Consider the following 27,659-nt stretch of genomic DNA (forward strand, 5'->3'; position numbering starts at 1 on the left):
GGAGCCATCTCCTGAGCGCCGCATTCCCCAGGGAGGGGGAGCCCCGCCTTGCTGTTGCTGTTCCCTTTCCCCACCTGGTGTCTGGTACACTGAACGCTTCTCACCTTAGCCCACTGATTCTCAACAGGAGGCAGCATTTGGAAATGCATATTAGTGAGGGGGACACAGAGGGACACTTTTGATTGTAGCAATGATGGGAGAGCACTGCTAGCATTTAGAGGGTGAGGGGCAGGGATGCTAACCAATTTGTCCTGCTGAAAATGCCAGTAGTGTTGAGGTTGAGGAATGCTGATCCTGCCCCAAGAGGGTGCATGCTGGCTCTATCAGAGGGACATGAACACCCTCAGTCCCAACCAGAACCTTCTTCCCAGTCTTCTCTTCACAAAGGAGCTTCTCTTCTCCCAGCGTGGTTTTGCGAATAAGAACTGCAGTCAACTCCTCCATTCCTTCCTGGAGGATCCACCCTTCCCAGAGCTGGCCTGAGAAAGGCCCAGACCTGTCTATCCTTGCCCATTGAATGTACTTTTCCAACTTGTTATACTAGCCTAAAAGCTATTTATTTTTCAGTTGCTGATTTTGGCTCCAACTTCTAATGAAGTTCTGCTTGCTCTCTTGTTCTAAGCTACTTCTTCAGGTGAGACAGATGCAACCTTGCAGGTGTGTGAATAGCAAATCTTGAACCCCATTTGTCTTATAGTCTTACTTCCTTGGAGATGCTGGCCTCAGGGCTCGTACAATCTAGTCAGGGTGTTGTGGATGGCTCTGCCTGGTTTCAGGAATTGTAACTCAACCCCCTGTGGCTAAGGGCCCATGAGACCTTTGGAATGTGAGTCACAGGAGACAAAGCTTGTCTCTGGTAGCAAATGCTGCTCAGTTTCCTCTCCCTGCCCCCAAAGCTTGGTCGGAACTCAATGACAGGTAAGACCCCTCACAGTGGGGGGCAACCTAAGCCAGACTCAATCACAAGGGAGGCCATCATGGAAGGACTGGGGAGGGTTGCAACAAATAGCAATGGACTCTTGTGCCCCCTCCCCTTCGACAAAGCCAAAGTCCCCATGTCCCCTGGAAGAAGCACTTCCTGGCTCAAATCCTCTTAAGCCTGAACACCTGATGGGGAGGGGTGCAGCTCCTTGCCTTGCTAGAGGTGTCCTGGGGGAAAATCTGGCATCACAAAGACTTCCTGATAAACCTGTGAAATCTGCTCTGCTAAGAGTGCTTTCATTCGTATGATAAGGGTCTGAGAGGAAATGAGTATGTCTCCCCAAAGTTCTGCAACCCCCTTTCCTGACAGACTCTGATTCATAGTAAGCCCTCAGATTTCTTTGAAATGTTATCTACTATTTGATCCTTGCCACCCTGTATTCCTCTGTATTGCAACAACAACAAAAAAGCCCCCGGAGGAAGGGGCTCAACGCCTTTTCTTCCTGAGAAACTGGCCACTGCTCAAGGCCTTTTTCCTCTGGGAAACTGGCCACCTCTCCTCCCCAAGCAGATCACATCATGTGTCTTGTCTTGTTTACTTTCATCCGTGGTGGTCAGGGGGGATGTGTGGGAAAAGTCACCCCCACATCAGGGGAGAGACCCAACAAGTGAGAAAATATATAGTATATGCATTAGTCTGCTCAGGCTGTCATCCCAAAGTACCACAGACTGGGTTGTTTAAACAACAGAAATGGATTGTCTCGTAGTTGTGGAGGCTGGAAGCCTGGGACGATGGTTGGGAGGGTCAGCTCCTCCTGCAGCTATGAGAGAAGGATCTGTCCCACGCTTCTCTCCCAGCCTCCGGTGCCGTGCTGCCTCTCTTTGGTGTTTCTTGGCCTGTAGAAGCATCACCCCACCTTCTGCCTTCACTTCCATGTGCATTTTCCTTGTGTGCCTGTCTCTGTGCCCACATTTCCCTTTTTATAAGGATGGCAGTGGTATTGGATTAGAGGCCCACCCTGTTCCGATATGACGTCATCTTAACTGAGTCATCTTCAGTGACCCTGTTTCCAAATAAGGTCATGCTTTGAGGCAGTGGGGGTCAGGACTTCATCGTTTGAATTTGGGGAGGTTGTAACTCAACTCACTACAGTAGAGTAGATTATGATAAATTCTAAGGAGAAAAATAAAGCAGGGCAAGGGTGGGGAGAACATGGAGGATGAGGGGGGATGCTGTTTCCCGTGGGTGGTCAGGAAGAAAAAATCGCTGGTCTGATCTGAAGGCAATGCAAGAGCCAGTCACATATGTGTCCAGGAGAAGAGCAGTCTAGGCAGCAGGAATAGCAAATACAGAGGCCTGTGTGTGTGTGTGGGGGGGGGGGGGTGCAGGGGCTGCGAGTGTGAGGAGCAGTGAGGTGCTGATGTGGGCAGAGTGGAGACAGCAGTGGGTGGGTGTGAGGTACGAGGTTAGAAGGGGCTGGGGCAACCAGAGCATGGGTCACTTGTCTGAAAGTTTGTGCTGAACATAACAGCAATAGCAACCAATTATTGAACATCTGCAAGTTAAAAGCACCATGAAGTGCTTATTTTTAATTTTTTGGCAGTTGTTTCTTGTTTTGTCTTATTCTATGGAAGAGGCTCAGAGAGATTCAGTGGTTTGTCCTGTATCACCTGCTCAAGGGATGGTGGCAGATTATACCCCTTGGCTATTTGGCTTCCGAGTCCACGTGCACAGCCTCCCCCGCCAACAACTGTTACAGGTGTATATTTGGACACAGACACCCCCGTTTTATCTTGGGACTCAGTCAGCCAGCTGGGTCATTTGACGCCAGGGGGCTCTGCAAGGCTTTTTCCCAGCCCACCCAAACAAATTCTTTCATTGGCCCATCTACAAACCTAAAGTGACCTCATAACTCCTCCCCCCTTTTTTCCTTTTGACATCGTGATGGGTTGAAAGTTAAGCCAATTTGCTGTTGGTATATTCTGGGAATTTTCTACCTTCGTCAGAGTTCAGGTTCCATCCAAAACAAAAGCAACCCCATCTCTCTCCCTACTGACAGAATGCCCACTGACAGAATTCGACCCAGACACAGGAAAGGTTAGAGATGGGAGCAAGCTTTTGTCAAGAGTGGAGCCAAAGAGATTTCTGGATGGCAAGGCTGGAAGAAGAAACATTGGCTGGAGGAAGAAAGCTAATATTTTGCTCCTTCACAATCTGGCTCAAGTTCAGACCAAGACACATACCCTTTTAGGCAGGTTGTCCATTTCCTCGAAACAAACTTTAGTTTTAACAGACCCATAACTCAGCAATAAAGAATAGTGCATGTTCCTTTGCTAAGAGAGAATCAATCCGATGTCCCAGACAGGATCCCTTTATCATTTTATTAATTACCTAAGAAGCAGAGAGCTCCTTTAATCCAGGCCACCTTAAATATGGCAGGGCTTGATAAAATTCCATTTTGCATCAGATACATTCTTTCACTTAAAATCCAGAGCATTATAGAAAGAAGCTTAAAGGCGGTAGCAACAAACTGTGCTGCTGCTCTTGTTTGTCACAGCATAATTCTTTTTGTCCCAGCATTAAACAGTAGCTGGCAATAAAGAACACCTCAGGAGTACAATATCCTTGGGGTTGCATCTGGGTGGAAGATTGAACCCTTAAACCATTTGAGATGTCTCTGCTTTGTCCTTCAACCAAGAGGCCCTTGCTGCTCTCCCCTGCTGTTCTACAGTGAAGTGTGTTTCTGCAGTGGTAGGGAGAATTTATGAGCAGCACAAGGCTTCATGTCTGAGGGTGCTTTTTCTCAGAAATAGGCAGAGGAGAGAGGAAAAAAAACCCAATCCTGGAAAGCAAAGTAGCCTTGCTTCATGTGATTTTATTTAAGAAAATGTGATACCTGTGCAAACCCAGGCGGCCTGCGCCAATGGCTAAAGTAGAAAAACAGAACTCTTTTGTGAAATTCCTAGTGAAGCAAAACTTTCCTAGAACTGAAATTTGATCTTTCTCTCTGAAGTGATGAGTCACTGAAATTTGGGCATCATGATTCATTCTCAGTGTAACTAGAACATTGGAACGATGTTAAATATTTCAGCCTCATTTGCACTGCAAAAGTCAACTCCCATGGATCAGTTCCCAGCTCAAAATAACACTTAAGTTGGGTGGAGAAACTTGCAAATCAGTTTCTCTCTGCTTTAATCTAATGTAAAAACAAGGCCTTCAGGTTTCTACTAATAGATAATATTCTGGAGAGCTGGAAAGCAAGTGCAGAATCCTACAATGCTCCTAGGAACAGAAGTTTGGAATTGGAATGGAAGATGGGGTGCTGTGGGCAGGGGGTGGGAAGGTAATGAAACTAAGTGAGCTATTTCAGGAGCGACAGACCACTACAACCCCCCAGAAAATGTCCCAAGTGAAAAAAGAAAGAGGGTGAGCTGAAATCCTTGCCATCTCCACACATAGGTCCACTATTGCTTATGTGCACACAACAAGAAACTACCACAGCTGACGTTTTCTGAGTCAGCAGACATGGTACCCTAGGGAGCCCCCAGGTTCCCTGATTCTAGAAACTGTGAGCAAAGTTGGCTCATAGAGAGGCAGCCATCTCTACTACATAAGCCAGAAGACCTTTCTGTCCCCAGTGTCTCCCCTGTGGCTGACAGTGGCACTCTCTCCAGAGTATTGAAATTATCTGCATTTGAATTACTTATACATAATTAAAAACAGAATTCAAGGCAGCTGGTGCCTGGCTGTAAGATCAGTCATAAGGCTGTTGATAATTTTCTAGCCCTTACAGTACTGCCCCTGACTTTTGAGGTTGTTAAAGACTCCTTTGAAAAACCTTATGCAACCTAGAGCAGGTATGTTGTTCTTCAATTTTGCATCTCCAGAGCCCTGGTTAGGAAGGAGGGACTGTGCTAGGCCTCTTGCTTAGCACAAAGTTTTCCCCTACTTACATTTCTTATAAATGCAACTTCTTCCCTTATCATTAGAAAGCAGCAACATACATAGGTTTTTTGCCTCCTCTGGAGAGAATTCTTTACCAAGAGGAACGTGAAGTGTGCAGGGGATACCAAGCCAACGGAAGGTGAACCTGTCCAACCGAACAGCCACTATGAGCCACAAGCCAGAAAGCACGCTGTACTAACTGCAGCTCCATCCTGAGGAATCAACCCATGATTCAGGGAGCTGGTTTTATAACTGACCAAAGGTGCAGCCAATGGAACTCTCACAGGTTGAGGTCCTTCATACTCTTATAATTGGGGTGGTTTCAGTGTAGTCCTTCTTCTCCCCCTCTTATCACAGGCCCCCAGTGGATTTACCTTAAATTTCTTTTAAAGATAGAGGTGCTACCTCACATTCACAGGGTCATCCCCCCTGAAGCCTTCCCAAGGATGGATCCCCAGTAAGAGGATGTCTTTGGTAGCTCGCCTCCTCATCACTCACTAGCAGTGCACTTTCCTGCTCATATTAAAAGACAGTGTGTGTTGGAATAAAGAGCAAAACTAATACAAGTAACTTTCAGAAATTGAAAAACTTTTCATTCAGTTTTTCCTAGGATGATTTTATAATTTAGTGGTTATGTGCTGTGGTATCAGATCAACATAGATTTTAATATCATCAGCAGTATCCTGAGGATGTTAATGTCTCAAAACCTCAGTTTCTCCTTTTGTAAAGTGGGAATAATGATACCAACTTCATAGGTTTGTGGTAGGGATTAAAATCAAATTATGTATACACAGTTTATATTAAAATGAAATCATGTATACCAGAATGTCTAGCATGTACTAGGGCTCAATGAATGAGTAATCCATTATACACCCTAAGGCTTTTGCTCGGTGGTATCCAGATGATTCTAGAAGCCATGGGGGTCACACTGAAGTTGCCTAGACTTCAGTAGATCCGAAGCAGACTTGGACTGGAACCAAAGAACTCACTCAAAATCTTGACAGGACCCGTTCCTAAGTCTCTCAGCTGTGGAACCTGCCTGCAAAGAACAGTCATTTCCACCACAGAGCAGGGGTGTGTAAATTAGATCAGACTTGTGTTAGGAAAGCATCTAGCCTGCAACCTAGCACTGGGGAGGCATGTCATGAAAAGTAACGCTCTGCCTGTCACACTGTCACCAGCTGGGTCCTAGGGACAGACAATGATGACCTTTAAGAAGGCTTTTGTGAGAAGGTCTTGACCTGGGCTTCCTTTTATATTTACCCATTTACTCACAATTTCCAGAGTCTTTATTCCTTCCTGGGGATCTTCTATCTAGCTTCATTTGCCCTTGACCCTCAGTTCTTTATAGTCCTTCACAGTGCAGCTCTGCTGGCAATAGTAGAGTGTGAACATGGCTTTATTTCATCCCTGTTTTCAAAGGAACTGTTCACTGGCTACAGAATTATAACTCAAGTTCTCACTTTCTTTCATTGTTGGAAAGATGACTTTCTCTTGTCTTCCGGCCTGGGTTTCTGATAAGAAGTCAGTGGTCATCCTTATCTTTGTATATATGTAATGTGTCTTTTTTTCCCTGTTTCAAGACTTTCTCCTTGTCTTTATTTCTAAAAAAAAACAACAACCCTGATTTATTTATTTATTTATAGAGAATGGGGAAGGGAGGGAGAAAGAGAGGGAGAGAAACATCAATGTAAGAAACATTGATTGGGTTGCCTCTTGAATGAGCCCCGACCAGGGACTGAACCTGCAACCCAGGCATGTGCCCTGACTGGGAATCGAACCTTCGACCTTCTGCTTCGTGGGAGGACACCCAACAAACTAAGCTCCCTGGTCAGGGCAAGGCTTTCTCTTTACCTTTAATTTTGAGCAATTTTACTATGATACACTCGTGTGTGGTTTTAAGAAAATATTTGGGATTTACCAGGCTTCTTGGACCTGTCATACTTGTCATCAATTTTGAGAAGCTTTGTCATGATTTCTTCAAAATATTATTTCTGCTCAATCTTACTGTCTTTTCTCTCTGAGGTTCCAATCACCTGTGTGTTGGACTGTATGATACTGTCCCACAGGTCCGTGCATTTCTGTTCATTTTTCTTCAATCTTTTTTCTCTTATTTCTTCAGATTGAATACTTCCAGTTAATCCATTTTCAAATTTACTGATTCTCCTTTCTTGTCACCTATAACAGACTATTAAGGCCACCAATGAATTTTTCATTTTAGTTGTACTTTTCAGTTCTAGAATTTTGATTGTTATTTGTTTTACAATCTTTGTTTCTCTACTAAGAGTTTGTATCTCTTCATTCATTGACCATATTTTTCTTTCACCCTTTGCACACATTTCACTGAATTCTGTGCACATATAGATCACAGCTGGTTTGAAGCCTTTTCCTTCTTAGTCTGACATCTGAGCCGCCTCATGTTTGTTGCTATTGACTGTTCTTCTTCTTGACTGTGGATCACATTCTTACCACTTCTTTGTTTATCTATGATCTTTCACTGAATACTGGATATTTTGCGTCGAATGTTGTAAAAAATCTAAGTTCTGTTTTTTCCCTGTAAAGAGCGTTAATTCTTGCTGTAGCAGGCCGTTCAACTATTGGTTGATCATCTGGCAGTCGTGTAAACGTAATTTGTTACTTTGCTATAAAATCTGTGGAAAGCCCACCATATTTCCCAAACTGTTCTGCTCTCCTGGAGCTCAGTCCTCTGCCTTCCCTGAGATTTTGTTAGGGCTTAGTTTTAGGCTTTGTTGAGGTAGGTCTGGAATAGAGCAGATGTTGATTCTCAGGCCCATCCTGCCTGCCCCCTGTTTTTGAACATGACTTTATTGGAATATAACGATGCTATTCATTTACATATTGTCTATGGATGCCATCTGGTGAGCCCCAGGTAGTCCCTTCCTGCTCAGCCCAGTTCCTAGCCCTGGTCTCATGAGAAGTCCCCACATAGATGATAGGGAAGCCCCCTCTCTGCAGAGTTCCCTCCATGCTGATGCCCTACTCCACAGGTTTCTGGTGCTTCAGTGGTGCTCCATTCTCCTCTCTGCCTCTTCATCCCACCTTCCAGGCCCTGCTGTAGTCTGAAAATTGTTTTCTGGCAGAGGGCTGGATGAATGTCAGGGTTTACCTTTTGGTTTTTCTCTCTCATGGATAACAGTTGTGGCCACTTGTTATCTGCAAACAGTTGCCTCAAACACTTCCACCCAGTTTTCTAGTTGTTTAAGCTGGAGGACTAGGCTGTGACCAGTTGCTGCATCGTAGCTAGAAGTATAAATCCCTCCAGTTCTTTTCAAAGCCTCATCACCCCCATGGCAGATGATATTTTGCAGAATCTCTGGCTCAACTTCTTCTTTCTCCTCCAACTCCCAGTTTAATGTGTCTCCTCTTCTTTAAGAAGAGGCCAGGTTCTGAGGAATTCTGCCAAGATGGAGGCATAGGTGGAAGCACTGCACCTTCTCGCACAACCAAATTTAAAAACAACAAAATTTTAGCAACAAAAACACAGCCAAACCACAGAAAATTGAACTACACGAAAGTCTGACAACAACAAACCCCTCAGCCAAACCGGTAAGAGGGGCAGAGCCAGCAGGAGAGTGGGGTCAGGCAGGAAAGATCCACCGGATCAACCTGGGCGTGCGACCCAGGTGCGCCAGCAGCTGTGGGTGGATCCCAGGTGTGGAGAAGTGAGTGGACCCACTGAGGGCAGAAGGTGGTGGACCCACTGAGGGCTGATCAAGGTCACACATTCACGTGCAGATAAACAGGTAAAGGGCTAGCAGTGAGACGAACCCTGCAGGCCCCAGCGGCAGGAAACAGCAGAGGGAACCACCATTGTCCCTCTCCGACCCCGCCCCCACATACAGCCTCACAACCCAGCTTCCGGGGGTGGCCCCGCCCTGGTGAACAATTAAGGCTCTGCTCCTCATACAGAACAGGCACCAACAGATCAAAACATGGCTCAAGAACAACTCAGAGCCCCAGAGCCAATAAATCTAAGCGACCAAGAAATAGCCAAACTTTGAGATGCACAGTTCAAAACACTGGTGATCAGGATGCTCACAGAACTGGTTGATTTTAGTCACAAATTAGAGGAACATATGAAGGCTAAACTAATTGAAATGAATGGAAATACACAGAAAACCAATAGTAATGGGAAGAAAACTGGGACTCAAATCAAAGGAGTGGACCAGAAGGGGGGAAAAAATGACCAAACAGAAAAGGATGAAGAAACAAAAATTCAAAAAAATGAGGAGAGGCTTAGGAACCTTCAGGACATCTTTAAATGTTCCAACATCCGAATTATAGGGGTACCAGAAGGGGAAGAAGAAGAGCAACAAGTGGAAAACTTATTTGAACAAATAATAAAGGAGAACTTCCCCAATCTAGCAAAGGAAATAGACTCCCAGGAAATCCAGGAAGCTCAGAGAGTCCCAAAGAAGTTGGACCCAAGAAGGAACACACCAAGGCACATCATCGTTACATTAGCCAAGATTCAAATGAAGGAGAGAATCCTAGAAGCAGCAAGAGATAAGGGGACAGTCACCTACAAAGGAGTTCCCATCAGACTGTCAGCGGATTTCTCAAAAGAGACCTTACAGGCAAGAAGGGGCTGGAAAGAAGTATTCCAAGTCATGAAATCCAAAGGCCTACAACCAAGATTGCTCTATCTATCAAATCTTTCATTTAGAATGGAAGGACAGATAAAGTGCTTCTCAGGTAAAATCAAATTCAAGGAGTTCATCATCACCAAGCCCTTATTATATGAAATGTTAAAGGAACATCTAACCTAAGAAAAAGAAGATAAAAAAGATGAACAGTGAAAGGACAACAAACTCACAGTTATTGACAGCCACACCTAAAACAAAAGCAAACTAAGAGGACAGCTAGATCAGGAGTGGAAATATAGAAATGAAGATCACATGGAGGGTTAGCAACAGGGGAGTGGGAGGAGGAGAAGGGGGGGAGAAGGTACAGAGAATAAGTAGCATAGATGGTAGGTAGAAAATAGGGGGGAGGGCAAGAATAGTATGGGAAATATAGAATCTAAAGAACTTGAGACACATGGTCATAAACTAAAGGGGGAATGGTGGGGGAGGGGGTGTGCAGGGTGGAGGGGAATGAAGGGGGAAAATAGAACAACTGTAATGGCATAATTAATAAACTATATTTAAAAATAAAATAAATAAAATATTCCAAATAAACATAATTTGGGTCACTGTTTAAAAAAAAAAAGAAGAGGCCAGGTTCTCTTAGGGATCTGCTACTAATTTTCTAGTTTCTCTCCCAGGGACATCTGGAGGTCAAAGCTTATTGCAAAATGAACTAACTCTCCCCGAATGCAATGACTGATACAGCCCTTTTGGACTATGGTAACTGTCTCCACCCAGAGCCTTTGTTCCTTAGGCTGATTCAGGACAGTGTCCACTCACCCTATATGCTTATGGGGTTTTAGAATTAGATTTTGCAACAGAACAATGTGTTCACATTAATATGAGTTCACCTTTCCATGTATGGGAGAAGAGTAAATGGCTGCAAAGTAATCGGTCGATAACCTACCTAGAGTGTTCTCAGCATGACAAATGAAAGAGGGAAAGTAAACTTTTATTTTTGGTGAAATGATGATGAGTTAGGCACTCTGCTAAGCACTTTCACCTACATAAAGCCATTTCATCCTTACCGTAAACTTGAAGAGATGGTATTATTATCCCCAGGTGCAAAATGAAAAATGGGAGGTTTTGAGAGATGAAATAATTTGTGCCAGTGTCAGATTTGTGAAGTCCCCAAGCCAGGTAGATCTGCATGACTTTGGATTTTTCTAGACTCCAGATGACCTCACTGAAGAGCAGAACTGGGCTCGTCCTTCTCATATGCACAATTCACAGGTCTACATGTTTTGTGACTTACTCTCTTATATCTGTCCTTGGTTTAAACTGACCTCACTTGGATATGAATGTTGAATAGTACGTGGTATGATTTTTCTAAACTAAAATTAGCATCCAAGAGGAGAAGCTAAGAATGGAAATAGTTGAAGTGTTGTTGGTTTAGGAAGCCAAATTTTTGCTCGCCCCTGTTTAACGTGTATAAGAGCTAACATGGATTGGGCCCAGAACCTTCTCTCTGCCCCTGTGGAAAGTATTTCAAACGCATCTGACTTAATCCCCTCAGTGAAGCTGCAAGCTGTGTGTTACTGTTAGACCCTGCCTTCAGACTAAAGCAGTAAATAAAGTTTGGGGAGGTTAAGTAGTTTCTACTGGATGATAATCGGCAGTCAGAGTCTGACCCGGACCATGAAATTTCAGTCTTGTGCTTCCCACCCCGGTGCTGTGCTCATTTCCAAAGGACTCTTAAAAAAAAAGTCCTGCAATTCTGGAGTTCCTGGAATCATAAATAATTCCTTACAGTCTTGCCCTCTTAGCCTCCATGCCCATAACTCTTTTTCTAGAAAGTGAAAAAGGCCTTGAAATAGGTTTGGGGTCAAACCCAGACCTTGGTACTTTCCATAAAACTGAAGAAAATCATTTATCTTTTGCCAAGGTTGTGAGGGTTAGAAGCTGTGAGCGCAGAGAAAGTGGTCAAATGTTCATAACTTGTAGAATTACAGGAACAAGCAAGCGCCCTACACATGAAAGTATGATCCTCAGTCTACTTAATTTTCTCTGCCAGTGGCTGGCCGGGGCGGTGATGCTGCTCTCAGTTAAAACCTTCATGTGTTATGAAACACAGCTGCCTAATCTCTCAAGAACAAAAGACAACTCATCACACGCAGCCCGTAGACTGCCCTTCCTCTCTATAATGATGGAGTAAATAATATCACCTGCCTGCAGGGGGCGGGGGTGTGCGCGCGCATGCGCATACATCCCAGGGGAAAAATGTCATTTGTGAAAATCTGGTGAGAAAAGCAGAACAAACTGATTCCTGGAACAGAGGAAAGAGATTTGAACAGCCAGAGTGTGGATCTTATTCCACAGAGCTATGAAGACGAGTGACAAATCTTGAATTCTGTTCAATCCACTAGCAAAAACTGGTGCGAAGGCTCGGGGTCCTGAAACACTGGACCAATTCCACAGAAGTGAAAAAGTAGAGAAATGGAGTCGGGGCAAAGGAAACGCGGGGCTGCACGCTCCTTGCTGCACCCCTCCCCCCACCCCCCGCCCCCTAGCGCCCACCTCGGCTTCAGTGGCTCAGCTATCCTGCGGTCACTGCTCCTGGGTTTAAAAGGGTCAGGCTACTCCGGTGGAAAGTCTGGGCAGGTCGGGATGCAGCGAGAAGGACACGTGTCACTTGTGGACACCGAAGGAGAGTCCTTCCCCGCATCCCGCTCAGAAAGGGTGGGGTAGCCTGGGCCTCAGAACCGTTGCAGGGGCTGGTGTCCTTGGTGAGGAGGGATGGTGATATAGGCCATAAAAGATCCCTAGGACGGACTTCTTCCACCCACCCAAGCGGGCACCTCGCTGTTCTGCCTTGGAAGCTTGCTAACCCAAAGAGTATCAACTCCACTAGTTCCTTAAAAGCCAAACCACTAAGGGATTCAGGAAGGGTGTGTGCGTGTGTGTGTGTGTGTGTGTGTGTGTGTGTGTGAGAGAGAGAGAGAGAGAGAGAGAGAGAGAGAGAGAGAGAGAGAGCATTCAGAGGCCCGCAGAATTCGGGCGGTTACTGCAGCCTTGTGCACAGAACAGCACACAGTCCCCAGGGTGTTGCCCGCGGCTGCGCCTGTAACCGAGGGCCTGGAGCCGCAGGGTGAAGGGTGGGGTGCCCCGAACAAGATAAAAGACAGGAACTGAGAATCCTCAGAGGAATTCTCTACTGAGAAATCGCCAAATAACTTTAACGATGAACAGAAAAGATGCTTCCAGCAGACCATGGATGAGGGCTAACAGAAACCCAGGAAGTGTCTTCGCATTGAAATGCAAAGCGAGGACCGCAAAGTTAGTGTGAGGAGGCCTGGGCCCTGGAGACGCCCTTCCCAGCTCTGTGTACGGTTTACCAACAGTAAAACAAAGGGTTGTTCCGGAGCGGTAATTCTAAGTCCCCCTGTAAGTCAGGAACGCCTTTAGAATCCAATGAAAGTTTGGTGTTCCCCCGAAATACGCGGCAGTGCACAAATGCACATCAAGTGGGGAGCATTTTTCGGGGGGTTCCTGCACAGCCTCGCCGCTGCCTTAAGGTGCAGAGGCAGGGCCCTGGCCGCTACCTGCGGATCCTTCCCTCTCCTCCCTCATTTTCCCAGAGAATCGGGGTGCGGGCGCCGCGGAGGGACCAGAATGACTTAGCATCTTCCTGCAGCAGAGAACGGGGGATGGGGTTCCGCACCTCCCAGAGTCCAAGCTCTCCGGCTTTTGGCAAGTCACACCCACCCTGATGTCTCCTTTGACCAAGGACCATTCCCTTCTCTCTTTGGCCCGCCACACCTCCAGCTTCGGGTTCAGCTTGCAGAGTGCAGCTCACCGCGCCTCTGGGTCTGGGCAGGTCAGTGCACCCTCCCGACCCTTCAGCGGGCCGCTCCACCTGGCAGCAGCCCGCACCCTCGGGTCACTAGAAGGCTGAAAATACAGTTGCCCCTCCTGTCCGCGGGACTGCCCTTCACCCCTCTTTCTGGTTTGCCCTCTCTCCCTCCCTCCTGGTCTCAGCTCCCCACCCACCGCCACCGAAAAATTACGACAGTATTGCGCTCCTGCCGCGAGAATGCTGCAGCGGCCGATTCCCAGAGCCCGCGCAAGCCCCGCTCCACGGGGAGGGGAGAGAGGATGTGAAACAAGGACTTCTGCACATATTTTGCATCAAACAGCGCCATTCTGGTGACTCCAACCCTGCCGGAGCTGAAGGCCACGGTCTAGGTGGCCTGTCCCTGCGTTGGCACTGGCTCTCCCCGCGGTGCTCCAGGCTCCATCTCGCCAGCAGAGGCGCTGTGGCAGCGCGCAAGAGCTAAAGTCCTGGGCAGGAGGTCGAGTGCAGAGCCGCAGGCAGCCTCCATGTCCAAGGCTTTGGGAAGGGGGGCGGCGCCCAGCGCAGAACATTCTTTGCATAGCTGCATCGGTTCAGGGCGGAACCGGAAAGCTTTCCCAAAAGAAAGGCCATGGAAACGTGTAGTTAACTTTCTCTTTGTCTCCCGTTAGTCGTCAGGCTGCAAATCTCATTATCAATCTAGTTAATACAAAATGTTCTAATTAAATAAGGGCCACTTCTTTCTTTCCAAGTTATGCCACTTTCTAGCCCAACCTGGCTAAACATTTATCCTTAGGGCCCGCTTTTGGTGCAGCCAAGAATTTATAGAAAAAGCCTGTTACCTCCTGTGCTATCCAGATTCACGTCCCCATCGATTCCCCCGACTTGTTCTCCGTTTCTCCTAGGGTGGGGTCCCAGGCTTCACGATAGCGCGCCCCACTTGCCTGTTAATGCTTTGTGTTACCTCTGCTCTTATGCTCCGTGGAGAAAGAGCGACTCACTCATTCTCACAGGGCCCGGCACTCCCTTTGCGCCCACGCTCAGGCACCTTTTTAAATACAGAAGTTTGGATCTTTCCCTTTTTGTCACTCACTTGGACATTATGTAGTTCTCTGATTCTTTTCCTTCCTCTCTGCCTTGACTTGTCGATCGCAGCCTCTCCTTTTCCATGTCCCTATGAGAAGGCTGCGTAATGACAAAGCAGAACTATAAACTAAATGGGTGTCAGTGACAAGGCAGAATCCCAGCGCCGGTGAGGCTCTTAATGAAACATAACTTCAGCCTCTGGCGAGACCTGCGGATGAGATAATGTCTCTGGAGGGAAAGACGAACTTGGCTGTAGCCTGTTAATGGCCTGACCAACCCCAGAGCGCTTTGTGGACTCTCCCCGGCACACCTCGGAGGCACGCTGCTGTCTGCTTTCTTGGGCAGCATTTCTGGTCCAAAGGTGTGCCACTTGAGGACAGGACAGCATAGTCAGGTGGCAACTCCAAAGCACCAGAGCACACGTAGTTTAAGAGAGACTAGTCACCTGTGTCACAGCAGACATGTAAGTCCTTTGCTGGTGCTACACGGAAAAGGCAAAGGCACTGCAGAAAGGGCTCTGGGCTCCTGATTCTCCTTCCCTTTGCCCCAAATACTCCTGAAGTCCTTGGAGACTGATCCACTGTCTCCTCTCTTGGGTAGGAAACTGAGACCCAGGGACGTTACGGGGCTTGCCAACTTGATTTATTTATTAATTAAATTTTAATGGAGGTCTAGTTGACATTAGAACATTATGGTAGTTTGAGGTATACAATATAATGATTCAATACTTGTATCTCTTGCCAAGTTAAAGGGCTAGCTAACTTTAGCACCCAAGACTCTGGATTCTCTGTGCTGTGTCCTTTCAACTATTCAGTTTTTTTATTTTCCACTCTGGCCTAAGATATTCTTTTCTCTCTCACACACATCCCTTTGGGAGGATTGATGCACTAATATTTTTCCATACTATCTTTTAATAGTAAAAGAATATGAATTCTTTTAGTATTATAGGTTAGTAAGTTAATCATAAGAAAATGTCTTTTGGACAGGTCCCTGAACCAAAAGATCGCAGTTCGATTCCCCATCAGGGCACATGCCTGGGTTGCAGGCCAGTTCCCAGCAGGAACCAGTTCCCAGCAGGGGATGTACCAGAAGCAACCATACATTGATATTTCTCTCCTTCTCTGCTTCTCTTCCCTTCTAAAGATAAATAAATAAAATAAAAAAAAAAGAAAATGTCTTTTGGGGGGTTAGTCATAAAAAATTTATTTTTAGTGAAGTATAGTTGGCATGAAGTATTATAATAGTTCCAGATGTACAACATAGTGTTTCGACATTTATATACCTTGCAAAATGATCACCATGGTAAGTCTAGCAACCATTTGTCACCATGCTACGTCATTGCAACACCACTGACTATTTTCCCTGTGGCAGACACTGCCTGCCTCATGGGGAAGTGACCCGAAGGAAGGAAAGAGTTGCACAGAGAAGCAGCTGGTGAAAATTGCCGCAGAGGACTGCCGTGGGGACCCCCCTGGCATACGGGGGCAGCTGGGTCTTGCAGGTAGGCCGAGAGGCAGGGAGGCCGGAGGACGTGGAAAACAGCACCCTGCCTGATGTGCAGTCTGGACAAAGGCGGACGCAGCAGTCCTCCTGCCAGCTTGTGCGCCGCTCAGACAGCGGCTTTCGACAGGCCGAGATGTACTGTTTGTGACCCCTCAGCCACTTTGTCTCCCTTCTGGCTGCTGAGGAGTGGACTTGGGGAGTGGGGTGTTGCTATGCAGCTGAGAGCCGAACACTTAGGAAAACACCCCTGGCTGTTAATTTAAACTGTCCGAGTGCTTGACATTTTAATCCATCTAAAAGCTTCCTTCGTAAATGAGCCACTGGCAGGCAGTCAGTCACTCATCAGCATGAAGGAGGTGAGCTCAGCTGAGAGGCTCTGGTGGAATGAATGCAGTGGTGACTTGATTTGGAGATTTGGAAAGTGGCAGGACAGCTGTGGTGGCCTGATAAGGAACAGGACACCAGATGTTCAAGTTCTAAATTTTCACACTGAGATTTTCCTCCACAATTTGCCTACTCCTTTCTGTATTCTTATATTGTTTTGATGAGTTCTTTTCTGGAGAGTAATGCGATGCTTCTGTCAGCCACATGGCTTTATGAAATCACAGAGAGACTAGGGGAGACATGTACATAATTTAAGAAACATGGGTACCCTGACCGCCGCTTACTTTTTCTTTACTTTTTGATAATAAGTATGAAGATAGTACAGCAATAATTCAAAGACATTTTTTTCCATAGTCACCACCCAGAAGTCCCTCTGGGTCTTGTGATGTCAACTCTCCTGCTAAAGGAATGCAATTGCCCCCGAACAATGTCTTAAATTTCACTACAGTGTCATGCTCTGTGACACATAGGCCGCATTACAGGGGGAGGGGGCATGAGACAAACCGAATTTAATGGGTGATATGGCCATTGGGGTGGCTCAGACTTGGTTTGCACTGTAGATGTGGTTAAATATAAAGGCCTTTTGATGATTTTGCATTTTCAAACAGAATGAGGTCTCAATTGTGGCACTTTCTAGAAAGAACATTAAGATATAAAGATTAGGTGGGATTGGTAGCAACACAAACAAGAGGCGGAAATCAAATAACAAAATCCTTTTTCTACGTATTTCCATTTTAGTAAAAACATCACAAATCAACAAAAGTTTTTAATTAAGAAATTTAATTAAAATGTTTAGATATCCTATATTTGGAGGAAGAAATAAAAGCTATTCAAGTAAGGTAGAAGTAAGTTTTCTCAATTTATTCCTATATAGCAAATTGCAAATTTGGTTTTAACAATTAAAAAAATTGATACCTCCTATTCAGGGCAGTTCCAAGCAAGCCTGCAGCAGCTTCACATTCTATCTCTATTTTTGGACTCCCGGCCGCCCGGTCTGCCCTGCTTCTGCCCTCACTCCCCAGAACCTCTTCCGCTCACTCAGCCAAACCTTTTCTCAGGAACGAATCTGCTATCAGTTTTTACACCTTCATGGGAACACACATCAAAATAGAAACTCTCACATGGCCAGTAGTGTTTTAAGATATACTTTTAAGTTTGAAATAAAAAGGTTTGGATTCCAGAATATAAAATATTCTGAATCATAATCGGAAATGGAGAAAATATCTGGAAGGCAAAAACACCTTCCAGAATGTCATGTAAATAATCCTGCCAGGGGTCAGCTCACGGATGGCAAATTCAGGAGGCACGGTCTTGTCTGATGACAAGTTACTCCTTCAGGAGTCACAGCTGTGTTGGTGTAGCTGTCAGGGGACTGGACACTGGTGTCAGACCTGCACGGAATCCTTCTTCTATCACTTGCTAGATGTTTGCATTTGGGCAAGACTTCGTCTTCTCACCTGCCATACAGGTTCATGACCAGGCTGACCTTGTACAGGCAGGTGGGAGGATGGATAAGGAAGCACGCTGCATGCTTAGCACAGTGTTCAGCACAGGATTAGCCCGTGGTAAATCTTTAATTAAAAAAAACATTTCATTAACTGTTGACATACAATTTTGTTAGTTTCAGTTGTACAACACAGTGATTAGACATTTATATACCTTACAGAGTGACCTCTCTGTTCACCTAGTGCCCATCTGACACCATGCAGGGTTACTACAATGTTACTGACTATATTCTCTGTGCTGTACTTTCTACCCCCGTGACTGTTTTTGTAACTGGCAACTTGTACATCTTAATCCCTTTCCCCTTTTCACCAGCCTCCCCAACTCCCTTCTTATCTGGCAACCATCAAAATGTTCTCTGTATCCCTCAGTGAATCTTGACCATTACTATTTTTCTGTGACAAGTGAACAGAAATTTAAGAGTTAGGAGACTAGTCTTCCTATGTATATACTGGTTTTCTTTCTAGTTTTTATTTCCCTGAGAATTTTCTTCTTCAAAAGTTTAAAAGTCATTTGGCAGACATATCATTCCAGTATTCCCAGTTCTCGTGCCAGTAACTCATACTTTGAGCAAGGACCTCACAGCACAGGAAAGAACAAAGGACCTGCCTTCCTGGTCTAGAATTTAAAGCACTATAGCTGCCATCACTTTTACTCACCCTGCCTCAAGCTCAAATGCAGTGCACACTTATCAGTACGATTTACTGAGGCCCTGAGGTAGGAACATCATCGCCTTTGACCATCATGGCTGTAATGTAAAGTGGGGTTTATTGTCTGTACTTTAAAAATGAGACAATTAAGTTGTAAGAGCTGAAGACCTTGCCTAAAATCACACAGTAGCTTGGTTAAGACAGATAATTTAAGTATAGTTTTCTTGAGATTGAAATCTGGATGTTAATTGTTTAGGCTTCTCTTGGAAGGCCAGTTTTGAGTTTTCCTTAATCTCTCAGTTCTCAAGATAATAAAAACAATCTCTCCCGTTATATCTCACCCCAACGGAGGAGAGAATAGCTCTGGCAGAATGTGGCATCATATCAGGTTAGCCTGGACGGTTTAGTATGAATAGAATGGACATACCTGATGCTTGCGTGCACAGTTAACAGTGGGAGGGATCTAGGTGGGGGCACGCCCACGCAGGCTGGTTCCGGTGGCTGGAGTAAGCCCGAGGCCTTAGGGGAAGGAAGACAGGTATCACAGCTTTCTTTAGGGTACAGAAACTGAGTACTCACTTGTGAAAAAAAAAGCAAAACAAAGAACAAACAAAAAAACCCCTTCTAGATGTTAGAGAGCAATGCAGGAATTAATACACAAGGACTGGATTCACTGAATTCAGGCAGCATGGGTGCTTGTGAGTGTGCACTCATTTTAATGGGTAATTGCCCACTGAAAGGTCAGATATAGTTTATCTCCACATGAGGCAAGACTTCCTGCATGTAAAAGCAATAGGGTGAATTACAAAATAAAATGCTGTCCACTTATACGTTAGTTTCTTGCTGCACATATAGGAGACGAATCTGATTAGAAATGGATAAGATGTAGTAAACTAATAACCCAAAAGAGCAGAAGGGGAAGGACATACATGCACCATTTCCAGAGAAAAAGGTACAATGGCCATCAAAACAAAACAAAAAGCAACTGTTTAACTCCCCAGTAATCAGAAGATTACAAGTTAAAACAGCGACACTATGTACTTTGCCTATGAAATAACAGCTATTGAAATAATGATTATGTTAAATTTTAGTAAGAATTTGGAGAATCAGGTATTTTCCAATTTGGGGGGGAGCATGAGTCAAAAAAATGATTCATGTTCATGGAACAAATAAGGTCTGGGGACATATCCTGCTGCCAGAGTGACAAGGCACAAGAACTGAAGTTGTCAAAAGCAAACGTAGCTACAAGCCGAAGGGCCATCGAAGACCTTTTCTCTGACAAAGGGCATCTCTTCAGGAGAAAAGTGGTCCCTTGCTGACAAAGTTAGTAATCTGCAGATCTTCAAAACCAGGGCATAAAACACACTGAGAGGAGACCCCTGAGTCTGGTCTTCCAAAACATCTCATTCTCTGTCCGCTGCGAAGTACACGGGACTCAGTAAATACCGAGGAAAGAGTGACCTATCTGTGAATATAAAATTAAAACACTAACAAAATGGCTACAAATGAAAGAGGACCCTAGAGGCGCTTGTCTCAGGAAGAGACCGCAGGCCAAGCCTTGTGGACTCTGGACACTATTCCAGTTTGGCCCTGGGCGACGACCTTCGTGGACTGGGAAGCTTCGCGGTCAGCTTGCTCCGATCCACTGCAATGCACTTCCTGGCCAGTTGAACACTAGTACCTGTGACTGTAACTTTAACTTTTAATTAACTAATTTTTTTGAATTCTATTTAAATATGTACAAATATAAGCCTGGATATAAATTCCTTATGCTCACATATCTATAAACATACAATATAACTCAAATTAATTCTATTTAGTCAATGTGACTGATGATGCTACTTGGCAGAAATAAAATCACTCTTAAAAAAAAAAAAGCAGAGACCAGCCTTAGAGGTTCCCTGAGCAGACAACACCAGTTGAGTCATTAACATGATTACCAGTCACGGTGAAGATGCTGCTTCCTCGCTGCTGCACCATGAACCCCTTTGTGAGGGTGCACCCCCCAGACTCATTCCACATATTGGCTTGACTGCTCCCAGTTCGCAAACTTTTCAGTGTGACGCAATACATTTCTACCAATTACTACTCCAGTGAGTCATTGGTTCTACTTTAGCAATTTTCAAACCTCTGATAATGTCTAGGGATATTTGTTACTACATTTTTAATACAAATAAGGAAGCTGGAATCTATTTGCATGTCCAAGAAGACAAGGAAAATTAAAAGCATTATAATTCATATATGTGGGAGAATATTAAGAAGTCTTTGAAATGAGTCATGGCATATTTACTGACTTGGAAATATACTTTTCAAATATATAATATAAAAAAATTTTAAAGCAGGATATACCATTTTAGAGAGCATAATCTGAATGTGGGTAAAATTTCATTCAAACATGCATGTAGGATTGAGAAGTCTGAAAGGGAATGAGCTGAGATGTGAACAGTGATTTTCTCCAAGCAGTAGGGTTTTCATCTGCATGTGTGTTGAAATTCCTACACTAGGCTTATATGAACATTAAGTCCCACCCTGCCCTCACTCAGGGAGCCTTCCACCCATTGGAGGTTTAGGGAGTCTGGAAGCAACACCACGATCACCCGCTGGGCATTGATGAAGCATGTGTATGTGTGCGGCACCAAAAGCGGCTTCTGACTGTTGGGTCTTATTTCTACAACAGAGAGCTGGCTGCTTGTTTTTGTTCAATGGTTTGCTTTTGTTGGTGGTGTGGGTTTTATGCCTCAGTGGAGCATTTATGTGCTCCAGATTTTTAACATTGACCGTTCTAGACAAGGGGCCTGGCGCAGTCTTCATTTAGTGGACTTTCCTAGGGGTTGTGTATTCCCTTTGTCCAGTCTCAGCTGACAGAAAGTAAATGGGAATTCCATCCACAGCACATGTAACTGACTGTCTGCTGACACTGAAGTCTTCACCAGCGTCATCCTTGATTAGGTGCATTGTGCTTTTCTTGCTTGCCTTGACCCCCATGTGCTCTGTGTATGCTTTGCTGCACTGGCTGTGGATTTCAGGAAAGGCTTGTGACATCACAGAATGTCAGAAACTGGCAAAGTGTCCATGATGGAACTCAGTCCATGCAAAAGCACATCTGTACAAAAGGCAGAAAAATCTTGGATTACACCCTTTGCTGAGAACAGCTCTCAGCCTAGCAAAACACTATCTTTGATGGAAAAATGAGAAGATAGCATTTACTTTCTCCTTCCTTCACCCTCAGTATTGGCATCATTTGGATGGATGGAAACAAATATAATTACTGTATAAATAATTAATAAGGTACTATTATTATTACTTAAAAAATCCTGTTTTAGAATGAGTCTTTTGATAATCGCTGAAGTTTAATTTAGCCAAGTAACTGTTCTGTATGAGCTAATGTAGCCCATTATTTTTAGGCTCAGAAGATATTTCCAGATGTACTGAGACAGTGACAATCTATCACTCTCTCTGGGGGCCACTGTCTTACTATGCCAGTGACATATCTGGGTTTATTACTTTCCAATGGTAACAGTGGTAAAATGAGTTTAATGGTGTATTGTCCAACTATCCGTAGTATAGCCTCTGTAATTCATTTCGATGCTATCTGCTCTTTGTTGAGTTCAAGTTCTAAATAAACTGCTTTTAATACTTTTGACAGGAAATTAAGTGAAAATACCACACGGAGATACATATTTAGTATAGAATTAACTTCGTTAATGTTCCTAGTTGATTATAATGTATATGCATTTAAAGAAAAGCTACATAAATTAGCTGTGATTATTTGAATGATCTATTAATTGTAATATTAATTTTCTTCTGTATCCATTTACATAATGTCTACAGTAGTCATTTTTTATTACCAGGAAAAGATAGTTGGTTACAAAAAAAGCATGTTTTTTTGAGGCCTTTGCTCTGATCTCACAGAGGGCATTATGAGACGTTCCCACTGTACCCAGAGGGATTTCAATGTGATGACCTGGCTCCTAGCATAGCATCCAGAATAATTGTGCAGCCCTTGGAGCTTTGTTACCTCTATCCCGGCATCTGTGGTTCACAGCAAGAAAGCTGGTAACTGGACGGCACCCGAGATTCCGGTCCCAGGTGCTCTATAGGACTCATTACACTGTGAGCAGAGCCTGCATACCATCAGCCCTGCCAGAAGATGCAGAATTTACTTGAGTCTAAATAGATAACACCAAGATTTTCAGTTTTTATCAGAAGTATTTTTAGCATTTACTCTGGAGATAGTAAACCCTTGTTCTGAGAAGCACTAAGGCTCTGCTTCCAAATCGCTCATCGGTTGAAAAGCAGAAGCTCTGGAAGTGGACCCCCCCACCCTCCAATGTGGCTTTGTAGCCATGGGCCAGTAACCTGGTTTAGATTAAAATGCCACCCATCCCTTAACTCAGATTTTTCCTGGACACTCGTGGTATGAACACTCTTGGACGTCAGAAGCCCTCAGGACCAGGAGGAAATCCTGTAGGACCTGGTCTGTAGAGTTCCTGAAGTTTCTCTGTAGCTCTCCTTGCTCTTTTCCTACCCCCGGCACTGAGGCCCAGGCAGCATCTTTGCCCCCCAGTTGGAAAGATGGGCCCGTTCTTTCTTCTTGTTTTGTTAACTAATGGAATTCCAGCAAGGCCCTGTATTCCTAATGCGTTTTTACCTTGGCCTTCTAAAGCTCCATCCCTAAGTTCCTAGAGAATCCTCTCCATGTTAGAGAGCCTGGCTAGGACCGACCTCCTGTGCGGCCTTTTCGTCTGATGCTCAGGGCCTTGGCTTCTGCTCCATGTGACCCATAGTCCTGTGCACATCCACCCCCAGGACTGGCCTTTTTTCTTTTGCTCTGAAAAGCTTTCTTTCTAAAAATGATGTTGAGTATAACCTTTTCCACCTTTTTACTAAAAAAAAACAAACAATTCATTCACTCAAAATGTGAAAATATACCACCCCACAGCTAGCACAGATGGCCAACCTAATGCCAGGACCTGAGAAGATGATGAAAGTGAGTCTCAGGTGGGTCGAGTGCTCATGTCTGCCTGGCTCTGTTGCATAGAGTGCTCCTTGACATTGATATTAATCTCGAAATATGTTTATTCTATCAGGAATAAATTACAATGTAGTTCAATACTATCATGCTGACCAACACATTTTCAACTTGACAAAGTGTTTCTGAAGTTTACAGAGAAGAATTAACACTTGAGAATGACTGAAATATTTTGGAAAAGGAAAATAATGACAAGGATTTGATACTAGATGCTATTTCAGGTAGATGAAAGAGAGTAAGTTCAAATATAGACTCTAGTGAACACAATTTGTGGTCTGGGCTAAACATACCCTGAATCATTTCAGAAAAAAATGAATTGTTTAATAAGTGATGTTGTGATAACTGGCTAACCGTGCATATCTTCAAAAATCAAAAACATTTCAGATATGTTTTAAAATTTGGGTAAATAAAACAAAAAATTCTTGAAGAAAATATGGGTAAACATTTATGGGCCATTGGGATGCAGAAGGACTTTCCAAGTTTCAAAGGAAAAATTAAAAAGAGAAACAGAATAATGGGTTTGAGTACAGAAAATATTTCAAACTGTTATAGTAAAAAACCATCTTAAGTAAAGTTGAAAAGCAAACAACAAATGGAGCAGAACAAAGTTGAAGGTGTCACACTTCCTGATTTCAAACTGGCAAAGCAGTGGCAACCAAAACAACATGGTATTCATATAAAAACAGGTGCATTGATCAATGGAACCAAATAGAGAATCCTGAAATAAACCTATGCATGTATATTCAATTAATTCATGATAAAGGAACCAAGAATACATAACGAGGAAAAGATACTCCTCAATAAATGATGTCGGGAAAAGTGAACAGCCACATGAAAAAAAATGAAACAGGACCCTCAACAATCAACTCAAATTGGATTAAAGACTTGAATGTAAGTCTGGAAACCATAAAATTTCCAGAAGAAAATGTAGGGTTAAAGCTCCTTGACATTGATCTTGGCAATGATTTCCTGTTTAAATTTGACACCACAAGCAAAGGAAACAAGACAAAGTAAACAAGTGGAACTGCATTAAAACTAAAAAGATCCTGCACAGCAAAGGAGACCATCAACAAAATGAAAGCCAACCCTCAGAATGGGAGGAAATATTTGCAAATCTTTTATCTCATAAGCAGTTGGTATCCAAAATATATAAAGAACACATGTAACACAGTAACAAACAACAACAACCCCTCCCCCTAAAAACCAATTGATGCAATTTAAAAATGGGCACAGGAACTAGACAGACATTTTTCCAAAGAAGACATACAAGTGACCAACAGGTACACAAAAAGGTGCTAAACATCAATAATAATCAGTGAAAAGAAAATCCAAACCACAATGAGTTATTACCTTACACCTGTGAGGATGGCTGTCATCAAGAAGACGAAAAGTAAGTGTTGATGAGGATGTGGAGAAAAGGGAACCCTTGTGTACTGTTGGTGGGAATGTCAACTGGTGCCACCACTGTGGAAAACAGTACAGAGGTTCCTCAAAAAACTGAAAATATGACTATCTTATGACCCAGCAATTCCATTTCTGGGAATATATCTAAAGGAAATGAAGTCACTACCTCAAAAAGATATCTGCACCCCCATATTCATTGAAGCATTACAGCCAAGACGTGGAAACAACGTTTAAGTGTTTATTGATGGATAAATGGATAAAAAAAAGTGGTACGAATACACAATGCAATATTATTCAGGCATAAAAGGAAGGAAATCTTGCCATTTGTGACAGCATGGGTGGACCTTGAGGACATTATATTAAGTGAAATAAGTCACACAGAGAAAGACAAATAATGTATCATCTCACTTTTATGTGGAATCTAAGAACACTAACCTTATAGATACAGGATACAGATTGATAGTTGCCAGAGGGTAGAGGCAGGTGAAGGTTGGCCGAAGGTGGTCAAAAGGTGTAAACTTTCAGTTGTAAGATAAGTAAGTCCTGGGGCTATGATATGCAGCATGGTGACTAGAGTTAACAACACTGGATTGAACATTTGACACTTGCTCAGAGGTTAGATCATAAAAGTTCTTATCACACGAAAAAACTGTCTCTATGTGATGTCACTTCTGAATGTCTCAGAAGTGATGGATGTTAACTAAATGTATTGTGGTGATTATTTCACAATGTATACATATATATATCAAATATATATCAAATATATATGCATATATATCTTAAATGTATACAATGTTATATTTTAATGATACCTCAAACTGGAAAAATAATAATTAAAAAATTCAATTATAAAACAACAAACTGAGCAAAGATTTGCAACACTTCTTTTAGATAAAAAGTTACTAAGCATCTTGTTGAAAACAAAATGCATAAAGAACTTTAACATATCAATAAGATAAAATCTAAAGTAGAAAATAACAAAAGGCATTGTTATTATATTAGGTAGGCATTAAATTCTACTACATGTAGCAGAAATCCAAAAGACACTGACAAATAAAGTTTCATGTTTTTCTTGTAATGAAAAGTCTGATGGATGATGGTTGCTGACACTGTCTTACCCACTAAAGATGTCAGATCTGACTTTTCTGCAGTTACTTCAGCCTTTCCCTCATGGTCACAAGATGGCTGCTCCATCCCCAACATTGTATCTATATTCTAAGCTGGAAGTAGAGGAAAGGCAAAGAAGTGCATGCTACCTGAACTTCCTCTCTAGCTTTAAGGAGCTTTCTCAGAAGCCTCACTTAGCCTACAAATTCCAAGTACATCTCTTTTGTTTGACTTTGTCACATGAGCATACCTATTTATAATAAAGGCTTCATAATGTTATTTTTAGCTGGGTACATACCACTTCTGACAGAATTATAGTTGTTCATAAACAAGAAGGGAAGAACGTTTGGTAGCCAAATGGCAATACACATGGCACTCAAACCAGATCATAAGTAAATTAATAACTAAATAAACATTTATATTCATTAATAGTCAAAATATAACTTAGAGGTGAAGTTGGAAAAATTAAGAACAACATGTAGGCTTAGTAAGGATATGATGAAACTGTCATTTTATCACTAATTCTGACAGTATAAATTGATCTTACACCCCTGAAAAGCAGTTTGGCAGTATTTTTCAAAACTACAAAAAGTTTCTCTACCTTTTATTTTTTTAAATTTTATTTCTTTGAACATATTTTAAGTGAGTAATTGTGGAAGTGTGTAAAGGATAACTATGAAGATGCTCATCCTTTTATTATCATTCATTCATTTATTTATTCACCTGTGACGCCTATATGGCTGTAACTTACATGGGCTGTAACCCACCTGTATGGCTTATATGCTAAGGGTGGCGTCCTAGTATTTAAGAAACACAGTCTATACAGGATCACGGTCAGCCATCTAGCACATTAATCAGCCTCCTGTCTTCCTTTCTTCCTCCTTCATGGAACTTCAAAGAGTGAACCTGATTTGGGTAAGGGTCTCTTTCCCTTTGTAAGACATTGATTGGCTCAGCTTTAACAATAACAACCATAAAAATTAGATTTTGCGCAGAGCACAGCACATAGTAAATGCTAAGTATCAACTCATGAAATGTAGACTGATTTTACTGTCATAACAACCCTATGACGTAGGTACCATTCCTGCCCCCATTTTACAGATGGAGAAACTGTAATGTTTTGTCCAAGATCTCAAGTGATAAAATTAAAGTTTGGACCAAATACTCACATTCTTAACCTCTACGCTATGATAGGCAGGTCAGCCAACTTGGGTGAGAGGTGAAGAGAAGTTTTTGGGGGGACGACTGGGACAATTTGCTCTTTCCTATCAGGGAGCTGCAGAAAGAGACAGTCTGGTTATTCTCTTCGAAGGTCATCGTTTCTGCTCTCATGCTGCCATAGAAGGAGGGGGTCGACACTGAGAGTGGCAGAGCAGAGAAGTGGAGCGACTCAGTATCTTTAAGACATTGTCGAACGGCTAAAATTGCCAACAAAAAGAACAAAAATCCTAAATGAACTATTTTTGAAGATGGTACCATCTGTGTGATTCCTGTTGTGTGGGATGATTTATTGTTTACCAGATTTGGTTTGGGGATTTTAAAAGCATAAAAGTGTTCCAAACAAGAGTAGTTACATTTTTTTTGTTTCTTACAAAGAGGAGAGGTCTAGTGCACAGTCTTTCTAAGACAGACATCAACGGGCCTCGCCCACTGCATTTCTCTAGTACCCACAAGCTGCTAG

This window comes from Artibeus jamaicensis, unplaced genomic scaffold, assembly GCF_021234435.1.
Source record: "Artibeus jamaicensis isolate MK-2021 breed Jamaican fruit bat unplaced genomic scaffold, CSHL_Jam_final contig_477, whole genome shotgun sequence".
Classification (NCBI taxonomy): domain Eukaryota; kingdom Metazoa; phylum Chordata; class Mammalia; order Chiroptera; family Phyllostomidae; genus Artibeus; species Artibeus jamaicensis.